General features: G+C 40.0%; 1 long non-coding RNA gene across 1 annotated transcript in view; it reads right to left on the minus strand.

Annotated features, from left to right (window-relative positions):
- Nucleotides 1-833: 833 nt before the first annotated feature.
- The window catches only part of LOC112540416 (uncharacterized), a 39,491-nt gene continuing 24,349 nt past the window's right edge, over nt 834-15,975 (minus strand). Inside the window, exon 6 of the long non-coding RNA XR_003084499.2 lies at nt 834-5,474. This is a non-coding gene — a long non-coding RNA (uncharacterized LOC112540416). The remainder of the gene's footprint in view (nt 5,475-15,975) is intronic.

Raw genomic sequence — 15,975 nt, forward strand, 5'->3', positions numbered from 1 at the left:
CGAGGCTGCTCATTTATTTCCCTAAAAGAAAATTTAGCTTCTGCAAAGCTTAGTGGGGGAAACAAAATGTTCAACCCTTGTGTTTTTTGGCAGGATTGGGGAGGTTCAAAGAGCAAAGTGTATTATCCTCCCAAGTGAAACATTGTACCAGTAAAAATAGGTGATTTTTGTGGCTTAATTTTGGCAGTACAATCTGAGGTTGCTCTACGAGCTAAAGTAGAGATGGGGGATCACATATCTCCCCTGGGTCATAAGTTCCCCTTTCTGGTTTACCTGATGAAGAGTTCTTATGAACTCAAAAACTTACATACTGTTCTGCAGACTTGAGTTAACCTAATAAAGGGGACTCCCCTAATATGGTTTTGGAGATTTTTCTTTGGCCAAGGTGGGCTCCTCTGTTTGCTGACTGATAGATACAGTGGCTATTGTTTCAAGTGAACTGGAAGTCCCCAGAGGCGTAAATGTGATCACTCACCTCATGACAGTTAATTGGGTTGATCAACAATATCTGCCTAAACCCATCATTGCGGAGTTGCCTTGTTTGACCACAAAACTCCAGAGATTGATAGTACAAAGAATTTAGGCTAGATCCTTAAACCTCCTAATAACATGAATAAATCTTTAGCTGAAAGATTTACAACGGATGGTGAAATCTACAGTGTATTGATGAATACATTAATTAAGAACAGTACAAAAAAGAAAACAAGCAAAGTACTTAACAGTGGAAATTAACATGGGGAGTAAGGGACAAGTATTTAAATAACTTTTTTCAACCTTTTTTTCCTCATCCTAATCCCTAATACAGAATAACTGGGGGGGGGCAGGGGGTGTCAGATGATACAACCGCAGAACTCATGGATGGCTACTTAATTCCTGCCCATATATAACTTCTTGGCACAGAGGTTGTCTAAATCAGATGTTTTCAAACTTTGAGGTAACTTGACCCCCTGAAATAAGATTAACTTGTGTAACAACTCCCACCACCCATGAATAAAACTAAGGATTTCATTGAGCAAAAAATAAATATGCCATTTACTATTAATAATTAAATGTTAATCTGTATAGGAAATAAAATAGTGACAGAACCTTGCAACGCTAGAAAACAATAACTTTTTCCTGCAAATAAATAGAACAAATTCAAATTTTATTTTTTAGAAAAAAAAAAGATGGAAAAGATGAGTTTGCTTAGTTTTATATAATTTCTGAAATTTGGGTTTCATTTTTTAGACAACCATTCTCATTTCTTGTTCCACATTTACATTATTTGGGATCAGTATTTAGTCTTCAGCAACAACTGAAGAAAATCCTGACTGCTGTCAGAGACAGCAGGAGCAAGTTCTAACAGCAGTTCAGTTTTGTTTATGCAAGCCACAAGACTTGTACATGCAAGGCTGGAGCCCTGATCAGAACTCACTCCAGGCTTTGGTTGGACAAGTCATCTAGTCTTAAGAAATTATTCAGATGCCACATTTACCAAAGGAATGGTAGGATATGAGCAGGAGAATTAAAGCACCCAACCTGTAAGCAGAACAGTTGCAGGAAGTGACATATGGCTACATGCACCTTTGGGATCTTGGATGTAGGCCAGATTTGGTGTGTCCCCAAATAAGCTCTTTGAGATAGCAGGGATGGGCTCACAGGTTGGATCCAGCCTGTAAATCCTTCCTGTTTGGCTTACCAGGACTCAGCCGAGGTAAGGAGCAATGAGAAAGGTAAACAAAACTGTTTCGTTGGAAGCTGCTGCCCTGCTCAGAAGACTGTGCATGTATGCATTATGTGTAGCATGTGCATGTCTGTGTTGCCAACTCTAGCCTTGCCACCATTGGCACATTTCTTCACCCCATTCAGAAATTGAAGAAACAAGACCTTCAGGCTAAAAGATTCCCTATTCCCTTTCTTAACCCTCAAGATCTGACCCAGGCTGCTCTGAGATATATGCAGTCTCTGTCAGGCTACTCTCAACCTAATGCTACTTAGCTATAAAGGCAGAGACCGGATGTCGAAGCAGAACCTTCAATTTGATCCAGAAGTGCTCTTATTTCCTACTAAAGCTCCATAAATTCCATCCAGAACTGAGATAACATTCCAGAGCTAAGCCCCAGCCACTTTAGTTTTATGTAAATCCTGTGGGTTACTTGGTGGAGCATTCAGTTCATTCAAATCCAGGACACCACTTGTTATTCTGGAGCCTGATAATCGTCTGCTGTAATGGAATAAAACAGGAGAGGGAAAGCATCACAACTGAAGCAACCTGTATTTTGCTTTATTCCAGTTCAATCCAATAAAACTCCTGCTGTCCTAAGAACAGCATTAAGACACCAGGTGGCAGTAGCTACATCATAATGAAAGCTGCTTGGCTGGCTAAACTCTTTGTGCAAGATTTCTTCTTTCACAGCATCCAGAGATGCAAATCCCAAAGGAAGAATATGGTGGGAGTTGGAGACAACTTAAATGTTTGAGACATCATGTGATTCCAGTACAATTTAAGTTTCCAGAGGTACAGCTCTTTAATCTCTTGCAACAAAAATAACAGCAACTCTTGCAAATCCATGTGGATTAGCGAGTTTATTATCTTATTCATTTCGTTTTTGAGCTCGTCAGTATACAAGGAGGGGCTGTCTCATTTTATCTTCACAACAGCAATCTGGTCAAGCTGGTTAGGCTTAAATAGGGAATGAAGGGCGCAAGTCATCCAGTGAACTCCACAGTTGAATGGGTAGATGAGTTTGGGGCTTTCCAATTCCAGAGCAGCACTTTAGCCACGATGCTATCTTAGGTCTTACTGGACATTGTCTTGTGTGCATAATGAGGACTTTTTAAAGTAGGCTGGCTCTCTACAAATGTAGGAACATAATTGTGTAACTATGGGAATTTTCCTATACCAAAATACATACCACCTAGGTCATACAGTATCTCCATTGTTTACTTTCTTTTATGCATTATGATGGCTCCTTCTTTCTTTTTTGTGACTGGGGTGGGAAAAAATCTTGTTTTTGTGTGCATGCATGCATTTTAATGAAATGCAGGTCTCATTTAGAAAACATCTGCTGCTGATAGGTTCCTCATCTGTAGATAAATGGACTTTTAAAGCTGCCACTCCAGTTACCTTTTCTACAATACCATTCACTGTGATCCTATTAGCTACAACTTTTATAAAGTTACAGAGAATAAATGACTGAAATAGGATATTTGAATTAAGATACCCTTACTTTTCCTCCCACAGCACTGGGCATGTACAAAAAGAGATAAGTACTCTAAAAAGCAAGATGCAGCTGAGTAGAGCTTACACTTGGGTGGACATATAGGCAGATGTGGGGGGAACAGTCTTCCTAATATTTGATGTATCTATCTTCTACTTTCTGCTGTTCATTCTTCATTTCCTTCCTTTGACCAATGGATGCATCTAGCATCAGTTTTAACAAGGCAGCCCCTGAGATAGGCATCTCATTGTCCATGTAAATTTCATTCTGTCACCCCATAAAAATTAATAGCACCACAAAGCCTTCCCGACCCACCACTGCAGGGAGCTGGGCTTGCCCATTGCTCCTTAGCAAGCTTCTGTTTGCACAGGCACTCACAGTATTATCATCCTTATTTACATAGATTACTGAGTAGCGGGCCGCCAATTTGTCCTAATTCATAATTAATCAACCCAATCTCCTTCTATGTTGTTGACTCAGCCACCTGCTTCTCAACCTATGCAAATTGGGAGAATTTTGCATCAACCTGGAAATGTATTGGGAGACTTCAATATTTCATTAAAAAAAAAAACAGCTATCCACACTGTTACCCCAAAGGTTAGGAATTACTGATGTGCTCTGAAGCATCAGACTGTAAACTGGTTTTTAGTTTGTCAAAGAGCAGCAGATATATAGTAAACAGAAATTGGTCTTCCTCCTGCTCAAAGGTGCAGATTTTGATTTGGTATTGGCTGCAATTGTTGCTGGTTGAGCAACATATTGAGCTGGTTCTCTGGATACAACTCAATCCCAAAAGAAGAATCAGTTTTGTTCAACTGCATCTTGATCTGAATTATTTTCTGAATAACCCCCACTTTCTTCTTATGTACTGGGAAAATGGGGAATTGAGCTTTTTTTGGAACCAGGGCTAGCATTTGATATTTTGTGCTGTGGACAAATAGTTGCCTCCCCTCTGGCAACTAGAGTGGCAGGTGAATCTTATTTCAGCATTAGCAACAGGGCGGTGTAGTGATTATGGTATTCATGGGAGACCTAGATTCAAGTCCCCACCCAACCATTGAGCCCACTGTGACCGTGTCCAATAACTGTCATCCCACTCTATCTCACAAGATGCTTGTTATGAGGATGAAATAAGTGGAGTATACCGTGTGCATCATCTTGAGTTTTAAGAGAAAAGTGGGTTATATAGGTAAAAATTAAAAAGAGCAATAAAATAAACCTTTGTTCTGATGGTTTGTGGGGGCAGAGGAAAGGTCTTGTGAGGCATCCAACTTGGTTCATATGTAACATCTCAGTGTTTGCTACCTGAAGCAGCTACATCACTTTGCCTAATGGCAGGACCAACTCTGCTTGGAGCAAACTCCAGGTCTTTTTCTTGTTTAGCACAGGATATACTGTAATTACTCTTAATCAAGGGCCTTCACTGTGCTGGGTCCGCCGCTTTCACCCAAATACTACCCTGTCCTTTTAAGACCAGGATTTTTTTTTTGCAACATTTGTTTGTTCCACCACGTGACCAGACAGTTATACTCAGTGGCCTAACAGTGACAGGTGAGAAAACCTCTTCCTCTGGAAGTCCTCCTCTCAACATGTACACTTTGAGCAACAGGACTAGGAACCAAAACTAGACTACTTGTGAACATCCTTCAAAATCCCAATTCCACTTTGCTGGCAAGAATCATCAGTGTCATATCTCTGTTAGAAAAGTGATGAGAATGCAGAGAGACAATGAGGTCACTAAAAAACGGAGAAGTGTTTAAGGCAAACCACTGAAGACCCAGGACTTCTGGAGTTTAGCCTTTCATCTGGGAAAGGAACAGAGTTTAACTGATTAGACTGAGGGGAAAAAAAAGAATTACGTATCCTATTCCCAGATACAGAAGTTAACCAAAAACTAGCAGGTTAGAGGATGGTGGAGAAAGATAGTTGACAGGCTCCTTTGTGGGAATAGAGTCAAGACAGATTAGGGAAGAGTGTTAAATATTAACAGGCTGATGAATTTTAATGAAAAAGTGCTGCCTCTTGTTGCCGTTGTGTCCTCTTAAGAGATGTTGATGCAGCGTGGCTCTGAATCAGCATCACTGATTAGCAGGTACTCCTCCTGTGATTGACTCAGATGGTAGCGGTCATCATCTGTTTATAGGACATCTGGATTTGAGAGCTCCAGGACATATCCAGGCCTGGCCTTTTCATGCATTGAAAACTTCCTCATTAGGGATGTGAAGTTTAAGGAGAGGAGAACAAAGCAGGCCATCTGAATTCTGTCCATTGTGTCTGTAAGGAAAGAATAGGCCAAAGATTAAAATGAGACATGAAAGAACAGCTGGAATGACATGAAGCAGTACAATCACCACCATCCTACCTGACTCTGAAACCAGAGGCAGCTTTTATAATAATATGGAATGGTTATAATAATTTAATCCCAAGGATAGCCAATGGATGTTCACTTTCTAGAACAGCAACTGGAAACTACTGGCCTCTGAGTCAGATCCAGGAGTTGGGAGCTGCAGAGCCTCTTGGGCCATTCCTGGTTTGGAGACATACCACCTCTCAGAATGGGAATTAGGTTTGCTTCAGAAACTGACTTTTCACTGGGTTTGTACTGTATCTGCATTTCCATCCAAAAAGGTGCTTAGGATTGCTAACGAGATATCACAGTGAATATTTCTTAATAAAACTATCATCTATGTAATTTTAATTCATTTTTAAGGATTTCATAGATTTTATTTTTGTGGGAGGGGGCAGGGAGAAAGGGAATGTTTTTTCTCCAGTTCCATGCAATAAATGTAATATCCAAGTCAACAACATTCATAACTTATACATGTTGGTTCAGGTATTGCAGAAGGCAATATATTAGAACACAGGCACCTAACTGCAACCAGGGGATACCTTCAGTTCCCCAAGGTGGTCTCTTATAACCTTCTAGTTCAGAATGGTTGCTGCTGGGCAAAAGAATTCTTGGGAGATATAGGGGGCCACAGCTGACCCCTTGGATAACTATCTGATTTCACCCTTTTAATATTGTGATATTGCCAAACATTGTGTGATAACCCTGAATTCTGCCTTCTGTTAATGCAAAGAATCAAGGACAAAATTTGAATGCAATTTGAAAGACTAGGGCTGTGTAAGGGAATGCCAAGATCAGTGCTATTCTTTTTGTTGTAAAGTTCTCAGTATACAAGCTTCTGGTATATAAGAAACAACACATTCAAGGATGATCAAACTCATATGTTTAAAGAAAAAAATCATCACCCAGCGGTTGCCCATAAACCATGCCCACAATTCAGCATGAAACTATCAATGCTACCTTTGAAAGGCTGGAATTTTATAGACATTTGTTAGCGAGTAAACCCCATAGAACAAAGTGAGATTTATTTCTCATAACAATTGGTTGTTGTTCTAGCTATTAACTGCAACTCCAGTCAAGCTGCCCATCCTTAACCATTTAGTACTACAGTATAGAATTTTTGTAACAAAAAAAGACATCGTAGTTCCACATACTGTCTTGCTGCATCATAGAAAGGACTGAAGCTCATCCTCACAAGCCAGCTGTCATTTAGAACTAAAAACAACTTAAGAGAACATCAGGTAGTAGCTATTGGAACATCAGACCAATTGCCCACATGAGAGATGGGAAACCTGCTGTCTTCCTGATGTTGTAGGACTACAGTTCCCATCATCCTTCACATTAGTCACACTAGCTAGAGATACTGTGAGTTGTAGTCCAGCAATGTTTAGACAGAATACAACCCCTGCTACATATAGAAAGCACTCAGAAGGCAAAAAGTCAAGTCTTCCTTGAGTCAGAAACAGTAACTGGTGACTCCATGGATAATAGGTTCATGCAGTTTTTTGGCAGCAGTATGGAAGCAATCTGCCCTATTTTTTACATTCATTCATTCATTCATTCATTCATTCATTCATTCATTCATTCATTCATTCATTTTTACTTTCTAGCTTATGGCCCTGGGATATCTTGGTGTTTCCCCTTCCAAGTAGTAACCAGATCTGCCCCTGCTTAGCTGTTTTCAACATAAGCCAAGATCCACTGGGTGCTTGCTACCTGCTGGGCTTAACCCAGAAGGTACTTCAGTACTGTAATTTATATGGGGTAGTAGCACTATTAGACATTCTGGGAACTCTTAAATGGACTTCTCTCCAGGATTTACTTCGGCTGTAAAATCATGCCCCTTTTTTTTAAACAAGGCACAATTTCCTCCTGACCTAGCCATTTAGTTAACTGCTTAACATAACTGACAAAATGAAGTCTATTGTGTCAAAAGCCCACACCACAAAATCTTCATTTTTAAAGTGACACAAAACTCTTTGTTCTTTTAGCCTATGTGGTTTTCATCAGGACTGCTGTTGAGGGAAGAAAAATTTAATCAGAAACCCAAAGAAAACAGTATCCATAAGAAAAGGACTAGGGGATTATAAGAAACAAGAACAGCATCTATAGTGATCTGGAGTCTTCCTGTGTTCTCACCTCTCCAGCCCACCATCCCTCCCACTATCACCTAGTGTTGAGGCTTAGCTCCTCTGCTCCAATTCCTGCCTGTCTCTTCCCAGACAAGAAGTCCCAGGGGGACAAGAAGCAAGAAGAGTCCAGCACAAAGCACAAATCCTTGGTTGGCTTCAAGCTGCGCTGTCCCATAGGGGATCCGGTGGAAGCAGCCAAGGATGGAACCCAGCCAAGCGCAGACAGTCTATGAAAGCTCTTCAAATCAGGCTTTCGCTAAGAGAGAGGAGGGGAACTGAGCACTGCAATACCAAGCCTGGTTCTTGGTTTGCAGCGGACCACGGAAAGCTTTTCTAAAGGGTCACGATGCTAATCTTTGGCATTTCTCAGATCCATTTCTCCACCCGCTTCAGCCTTGGAGACCAGGTCACGTGTACTGCTAGGTTGATTGCTGCCCCATCCCAGCTGGTCATTTTGAAAAACACAAACATGCAGAATCCCACCCAAATGCTGTGGATGGATAGATAGATAGATAGATAGATAGATAGATAGATAGATAGATAGATAGATAGATAGATAGATAGATAGATAGATAGATAATTTACACCCATTAAAGATTTCCTGCCCTACTAGTTTGATAAGATCAATTGTTGAGAGAGGGAGGAGGATTTCTCTTCCAACTCTGATCGATTCAGTAAAAGATCTGGCTTTAAACTGTCAAATTTGCCTTTTTCTGCTTGGGGCCGGATTAGGAGGGAGAGGATGATGAGACGTCAACATTTGCGAAGGGCAGGCAGCCCCAGCTTGGTGGGGCTCTGCCTTGCTCAGAATGAACTCCACATCTTGATGCCCTGAAGAATCCGGTCCCAGCATCTCTTTATGCTCAACTCCTGCCCATCTTCTTGTCATCTGAGTAAGGAGAGCCAATGCACCCCTTGCCCTCTTAAAGCAATTAGATAAGGATGCTTGGCTTAGCGTGCTTCCACCTCAGCCTCTCATTTCAATACAGACGGCACACTGGCCCAGATGGGGAGCTTTCCTTCCAGCTCCCTGTTTGTGTGTTGTCATAAAATACAGTGCTGCATTTCCAGAGCCAAGAGACAGATACCTGACAGGTAACCAGGCAGGTGATCTGGCTGTCAGTCTGGTTTGGAGTGGAGAGGATTTGGGAGAAGAGGGAAGTATTGCCTGAAAGGTTGCCTCTGTCCTTCACATTTAAAGAATCTAAACTAACATTCTTTCTTTCACACTGCAAGCCTCTGTAAGGTTACTCAGTCTTCAGTGGAATATATCCTCTAATAAGCATTTTTAACAGTAAAGCCTTAAATGGTGTGCCTATACCTAAATATTTTTTAAAAGCACACTCTCTACCCATTATTTTTAAAACATAGCCAAAGGACTGCAAATACATCCAGATTCCTAAATATTAACACGCAGCATATGCAACAATATATAGCCATAGTCTATTCATTCTCACAATGAGAACAAGAGATTTGACTGGCCCTGACCCTGTTAGCCCTCAGGAAGGCTTTGAAGACTTGGATGTTCCCTCAGGTGTTGAGGCCAGGATGTTAGGTGGATTCATCCTGGCAGTTCAAGTATATGAGGTTATGCCCCAATTGTGTGATTTGTTGTTGGGGGTTTTCTGTTGGACATTGTGATTTGTTTTATGGTTGTACGCTGCCCCAAGTCACATTTTTGCAAGTTGGGCAGCCATACAAATCTTTAAATAAATAAAATACAATTGTTGCTTAGTGCCAACTAAACATTCATGAAAATACAATATACAAAGACAGGGGCATAAAACCCAAATCAGTGTTTATCCACATGTATCCATGCAACATACTTAGAAGTATGAATACAAAACCCTTATTTATAAATAAGCAAAAAGTAGTTAAATACAGGCAAGTATACTCTATATATAATATACTATTAATATCAAGTGGATATAGATACTGCATACATCATCTAGAAACATAAATGGAAGCACATATATGTGGGTGGTGAGAAAGGTGCAAATACAAACTTACAAAACTATAACCATTCATGTAGCAAGTGTTTCTGTCAAAAGGAGGTAGGTAGGTAGGTAGGTAGGTAGGTAGGTAGGTGGGTGGGTGGGTGGGTAGATAGGTAGGTAGGTAGGTAGGTAGGTAGATAGATAGATAGATAGATAGATAGATAGATAGATAGATAGATAGATAGATAGATATCAGTCTGCCTCACTTTTAATAATGCTGATTCCACACGATAATAAAGTGAATGCAAAAAGGTGGTCAATATAAGTAAAAACACCACACAGGGTATACATTGTGTAAAAATTCCCCCTTGTAAGCGGAAGCGTAGAAATCATTTAAAGCCTCATAAAATGAGGGCATTTTACATAAGATAACTCCTGCATCACCCTGTCTGAGAGCTTAAAATGGTCCGTGGACAGTATATACCATTCTAAAGATAGACTGGATGCAAAAAGGGATCTCACTCCCACTTACTAAATCCAGCTTTTTTACATCTGTTACTCTGGGGTTTCACATGTCCCTACTGATGGAATCAGAATTAATATTGCTCTGTGCAAAGGTTGCTGATGCCCAGCACAAAAGGATTTAACAGTACTTCCCAAAACTTCTTCCCCTTCTAATGGGGTCAACTAAATCCTTAATCCCATGTCCTTGGTTGCAAATTGTCATGGAAAAAATGGGCTGGCATTTGGGTGCTGCAGATCTCCCAGGCAAGAAAAAGGGGAAGTGACGAGGGCTGTCAAGCAGACAGCTCTGAGGATGGCAGCGAGGTCAAGATGGGCCTGTCCAGCTCAACACAAACACAAACCTTACCATCCCTGAGGTGGCAGACAACTAACTGATATAAAACTTGCTGTCTCCACTGCCAATCCCTATCCTGCTTCCATAGCCTCCATTCTGCCCTGCTGCCACTATCCTGATTTAGGATGTGCAGAGCACATGAAGCAAAACAGTCTGGCTTTGTACCTGTCCCCTTTCTTCACATCATCAACCTGCAGGAAACCATCTTTTAAATATAATTTTTCTTGAGCTTTATAAAAAATACAAACAATAAGAATTAAAAGCAAAAAGTATAACATTTCATTCCAAACTATGTCTTAAAGTAGTGATATACTTAAAAAGAACACTAAATAATGCAAAATGGAAAGAGAAGGAAAAAAGTGAAAAAACAAAAGAATAAAAACCCTAATGCTATATGAAATGCTATATTCATATAATGCTATGAAAATGGTGATATAGCAATTGTATAAACCACTATAAACAACAAATTAAACCTAGACCATTTGAAATCATATCATCCAATCTTGCCTCTCTGCCAATAAAGAGCCAGTTCAAAGGCTGAGCGTTGACAGGTTTCATTAAGCCAACCTTTAGAGTCTAGTGCACACACATCCTTCCAAGCATACACAATTACCTTTTCTGCAACTGTCCAAACAGAATATGGCCAAAGCGCTTCAGAAATAGACAAAGTCCAAAGCACAAATGTTTGGAACATAATTCATCATCACGTTAATATCTTTAAACCATAACTTTTTCTCAAGGACCTGCTGCACCAAAAGGAACTACCAGAGGACAATTCCAGACCATATGTTCTAAAGTTCCTTCAAATTTATTACAGCTTCAGCATAAACATTTAATGTAATGTAATTTAATGTAATTTATTCAATTTAGACACCACCCAACTCCAACTGATTCTGAGTGGTGTACATTAAAACTAAAAAAATAAAAACAGAATAATTAGAAGAAAAGAAGAAACAAGAAGAACCAGTGATGAATCCAGCTAACCACACCCACACGCAATCCAACAGGGTCCACAACTACCCTAACCCAGGGCCTGGGAAAACAGCCAGGTCTTTAAGGCATTCTGGAATGCCAGCCAGAACAAGAACAATTACTAACCTTTTTAGTAATTTAGTAATTTAGAAACCCAATAAACTCAAAAAAGATGTTTTGGGCGAGTTAATGTAGTTACCTACTTTAAGAAAAAAACACGTAAGATCATTGCTTTTAAAAAATATTTTAAAACAAGCTATTCCAGAAGCCTGAGAGAAGGTCACACTACTTGAATGAAGCAGTGCTCTTGCACAAGACGTAAAGCACTTCTTCCAAATAATTTTCCAATTATACCTAGCCTATTAAACTATCACTGTTTTATGTGGGATGGATAGAAATTCATGTCAATGTTTAGGTCATACTTTAAAAAAAACCCCACTGCAATAGCAAACTGAGCCCCTTTCAAGTCAAAAATAAAACAGATCAATGCTGTTTGAACACATCCAGTTTGTGGGCATTTCTCCATTCAAAATCCTCCTGTAATGGGATAAGCTGATATCCTATCACTCAAAAATCAAGCTTTGCTTACTTTGTTGATTTATTAAAGATCAGGCCCCAAACCTCCTAATGGCAATAGTGATTGAGAAAAATTTACTACATTCCTGGAGATTTTCTTTGAAAAGCCTGTGAGAGGGAAGCAGACAACTTCAGCACCAAGCATTAGGGTCTGAAAGCAGCAGGAACAGAAGTATTCCCATTGCAGCTGGCAAATTTGATCACTGTTTGGGCGGCCCTTTGAGCCTGGACTGTAACTTCAGGGATATGATACATCCAAGGAGAGGACTCAAAGTAAATGCCTAAATACCTTTGCCTACTTGACTTATTTATCCTGCCTCTCAGCATGACAATATTCAGTTAATGCCCGGAGGCTGCAATGAAGGCCAACTTGAATTAAAGAGAGAATAGCAGGGCCATCAGCATAGAGAAGCAAGGAGATTAAACTGTACTCTAGTGAAGGAGGGAGAGGAAATTTACACTTAAAGAGGGCTTACACAATTCCTTTAACATGAAAGGTGAATGGGTGCAATTCACCTCCTTGTGCATAGGGTAGTAAGGGGTATCACACTGAACCTGGACTGAGGTATCTTCATGAAGCATAATACTTAGCTGCAATAAATGGCAACTGATAGAAGCAGCAAATTTCTGCCATAATCACTCATGAAGAATCAAACCAAAAGCTGCCATCAAGTCAGTGAAGCTGACCTAAAGGATCCTCCAGAGATTCAAATGGCCCTAACCCTGGTCTCCTTTAAATGTTTGAAGACCTGCTCTTACACCAGGTTTAACCTAAGGTGGGATGTGGGCTCCCTCTGGGAGGGGTTTACAGATTTTTAGTGGATGTTTGCTCCAACTTCTGTTTCTATTCTGTTGGATGTCTTATATCTTTGTTTTTCATTCTGTATGCTGCCCAGAGTTGTCAAGCAAACAGAAGGCCTCTGTAGAGGGTAAGCTAACACATAGAAATGTGAATTATAAGTAAATAAATCAATCCTGCAGGGGTAGTTGCAAATTTTTTTTTTTAGCCAAATGTGGATGGGTGATAACGTGATCTTGTACATGCTTCAGCAATTGGTGAGAAGCATTTAATGCTTCATGAGTGTACTTCAGTAGCTTGATGGACTGTTAAGTAATAGGGCTTCAAATGAAATTAGAAACTGAGTGACTTCTGCAGCACTCACATTAGGCCACTTGACTTGAGGATTGTGTGCCTACATTTTCTAAGTCAAATCATTGTGAGTTCATGTGCTAGACAAAGTATTAAGATCAAATGCCCCAGACAGTGGAAAGGGATCATGGTCAGGATGGAAAACTAGTTCAAGATCATAATTGCCAAGAAGTAGTATATTAGATATCAATTATATAATCAAAGATACTAACACTCTTTCAGGCCCAGAAGGTGAATTCTCCTTCCAGTCTCCAGGGGTTGAGCCCTTTATCATTCTTAAGTAATATTTAATAAACAAAAGAATTAACCTGCAGCCTTCAGAAGTGATACATTTGTCTTTAGAATGCTGAGAGCCAGACTGAAATAGCTTGTCTGAGTAAAAATAAAATTGCATTAAAATGTGAAAGGAAAAATTCATCATTGTATGGAGCCATGGAGATGACCTTGAAGAAACCATCCAGAAGCCGTTAAGACAACAACAGGTGCAGAAGCATGTACTGACCCCAAGGAGGTGGGAAAATATAGCTGTACTCTTCCTGTAGAGTCAGTTTCCTGATCTGGTCTACAGGTGGTCCTTGACTTATGACTATTCTTTTAACAACCGTTCAAAGTTACGACAGCACTGGAAAAAGTGACTTACAACCATTGTGGCATCCCCTCAGTTGCATGATCAAAATTTGGGTGCTTGGCAACCAGCATGTATTTATGATGGTTGCAGTGTTCTGGAGTCATGTGATCACCATTTGCAACCTTCCCAGGAGGCTTCTGACAAGCAAAGTTAATGGGGAAGCCGGATTTGCTTAACAACCATGTAATTCACTTAACAACCATGGTGATTCACTTAACAACCACAGCAAAAAAGGTTGTAAAATTGTGCGCAACTCACTTAATGACTGCATTGCTTAGCAACAGCCCATGTGCTGGCTTCTTTCTGCACCATCAGCAGCCTGTAGCACAAGGAGTCCCACACAGGCAGGAGAATCCAAGTTGCTTCTGTTTGCACAAGTAAGTACCTTTTCATACCCATTATATTTTGAATAAATCATTTTTTTATCATTAACTGAGATACTAGCACAAAACATTAATTGTAGAGGAAAGAGATCAGAGTTTTTCAGCTACACACTTTTGATCATTCCGAATGTTGAAAATATACTGGTATGAGGCTAAATCAGAAAGGAGCAATTTGTTAGCATTTTAAAGACTTAGAGTGCAGACCTAGTCCATAGCCCTGGATGCATGCTGCTTACCAAATAAGTAGAATCAGGGAGGTTTGCCTCATAATCTGAATTTCTTGTACATAAAGACCTAGTAAGTTCAATAATGCAGTACTGAGTAGAGTTCTCAATTCTCTAAAACACTGATTTCATCTGCTGCCCACCCTGGTTACTCTGAATTTGTTCAGCCTGTCTGTATCTCTACTGAGTTTGTGAATTCTTCACCTTTTTGGATTCAAGTTGCTTCAAATAGCTGCTTCTGCTAACAACTGGGTCAATGTATTTTTTTAAGGTCCCTTTCCTGTCACTATCCATCTCTATATTCTGGGGAAAATAAATCATCTATTATTTAGAACATCATAAAGGACACTGGAATGAACAAAAGGTGACTCAAAGACACCTGGAAAATACACCTTCAACTTTCTACACTTCAAATGAAGACTACATAAGCAGACAAGAGGTAGAGGAGAACTGAGAAATTTTCAATCCTTGAGAACTTATGTTATTATCTCAAGAAGGCAAAGGTGGAGGGTTCATTTGAAGGACCGGTTCATCTAGGTTAGTCACCCACAATTTCCAGTCCTAGCTAGAACCCTATATGCTAAGTGCCCATTCTAAGGGCCTTTACAACCCTATTACTAAATGCCTGTTCTCAAATAGCCAAAGCTTTTCCTTTCATTAAATCTCTTAGGAGCCTCAAGGTTTGCAATAATACCAATGATCTTTCAGGGAAAATATAACTAAAGGAATGAGGGCCAGCAAAACAATCTGAGGTGCCTGATTAAGCTCAATGGGCATAACATGATCCAGCCAGTGAATGCAATGGAAAAGATGGAATGGATCATCCTGAAAGAAGATACTGCTGACGGAACTCAAGACCCACTTTTCCACTAAGCCGACTTAGATGATCCCAAGCCAACTTGGAAGTGAAAGTCAGCCACTGAAAAGTATAGTAACATACACTTAAAAATTAGGAAGTAGATCTTGGGGCTAAGTATAAAGACCAATACAGATTTGTACATCAAAAGAAAACCAATCTTTAAAAGCATAAATGTGACCCTGCACATTTCCAAGGACCTGAGGAATGTTGAGTATACAGAGATGAAAATATTGGAGTAATTTACCTTATTGTGACAGCCTTTGCCTATCATCTTATCCTAGAGTGTCCATTGAAGGAGGGAATACTAAACTTTCTTGTGTTTGTGAACAACCTCTAAGCAAACAAAGAAAATCCTATTTATAAAAGAAATATACTTTGCATGTGGCCAGGCACAGTTCGGACTTAGGTTAATCTTCATTCCACTCTCCCTTTTTATTATGCTTTAGTTGTGGACAGGAACTATCCAGATGCTAAGATGCAGTCAGAGATGTAAATGAAAATCAGCAACTTTCTATATCCCTAGAGTTTTGACTGCACCTGACTTTAGCTGGGACCTATGGTCTGACCATATAGTCTGACAGAATCCACCCCACACATACACACTATGAGCCAAGCCTATATTGTACTAGGAACCTTGCCTTCAGAAATGCTATGCCCACTGCAATAAACCCAAACCTCAGCAGCTTTCTTCTCCACAGATCAGAGCTT

Source organism: Python bivittatus, unplaced genomic scaffold, assembly GCF_059951505.1.
Source record: "Python bivittatus isolate LINGU-HERP-01145 unplaced genomic scaffold, Pbiv_v1 ctg000220_np1212, whole genome shotgun sequence".
Taxonomy (NCBI): Eukaryota; Metazoa; Chordata; class Lepidosauria; order Squamata; family Pythonidae; genus Python; species Python bivittatus.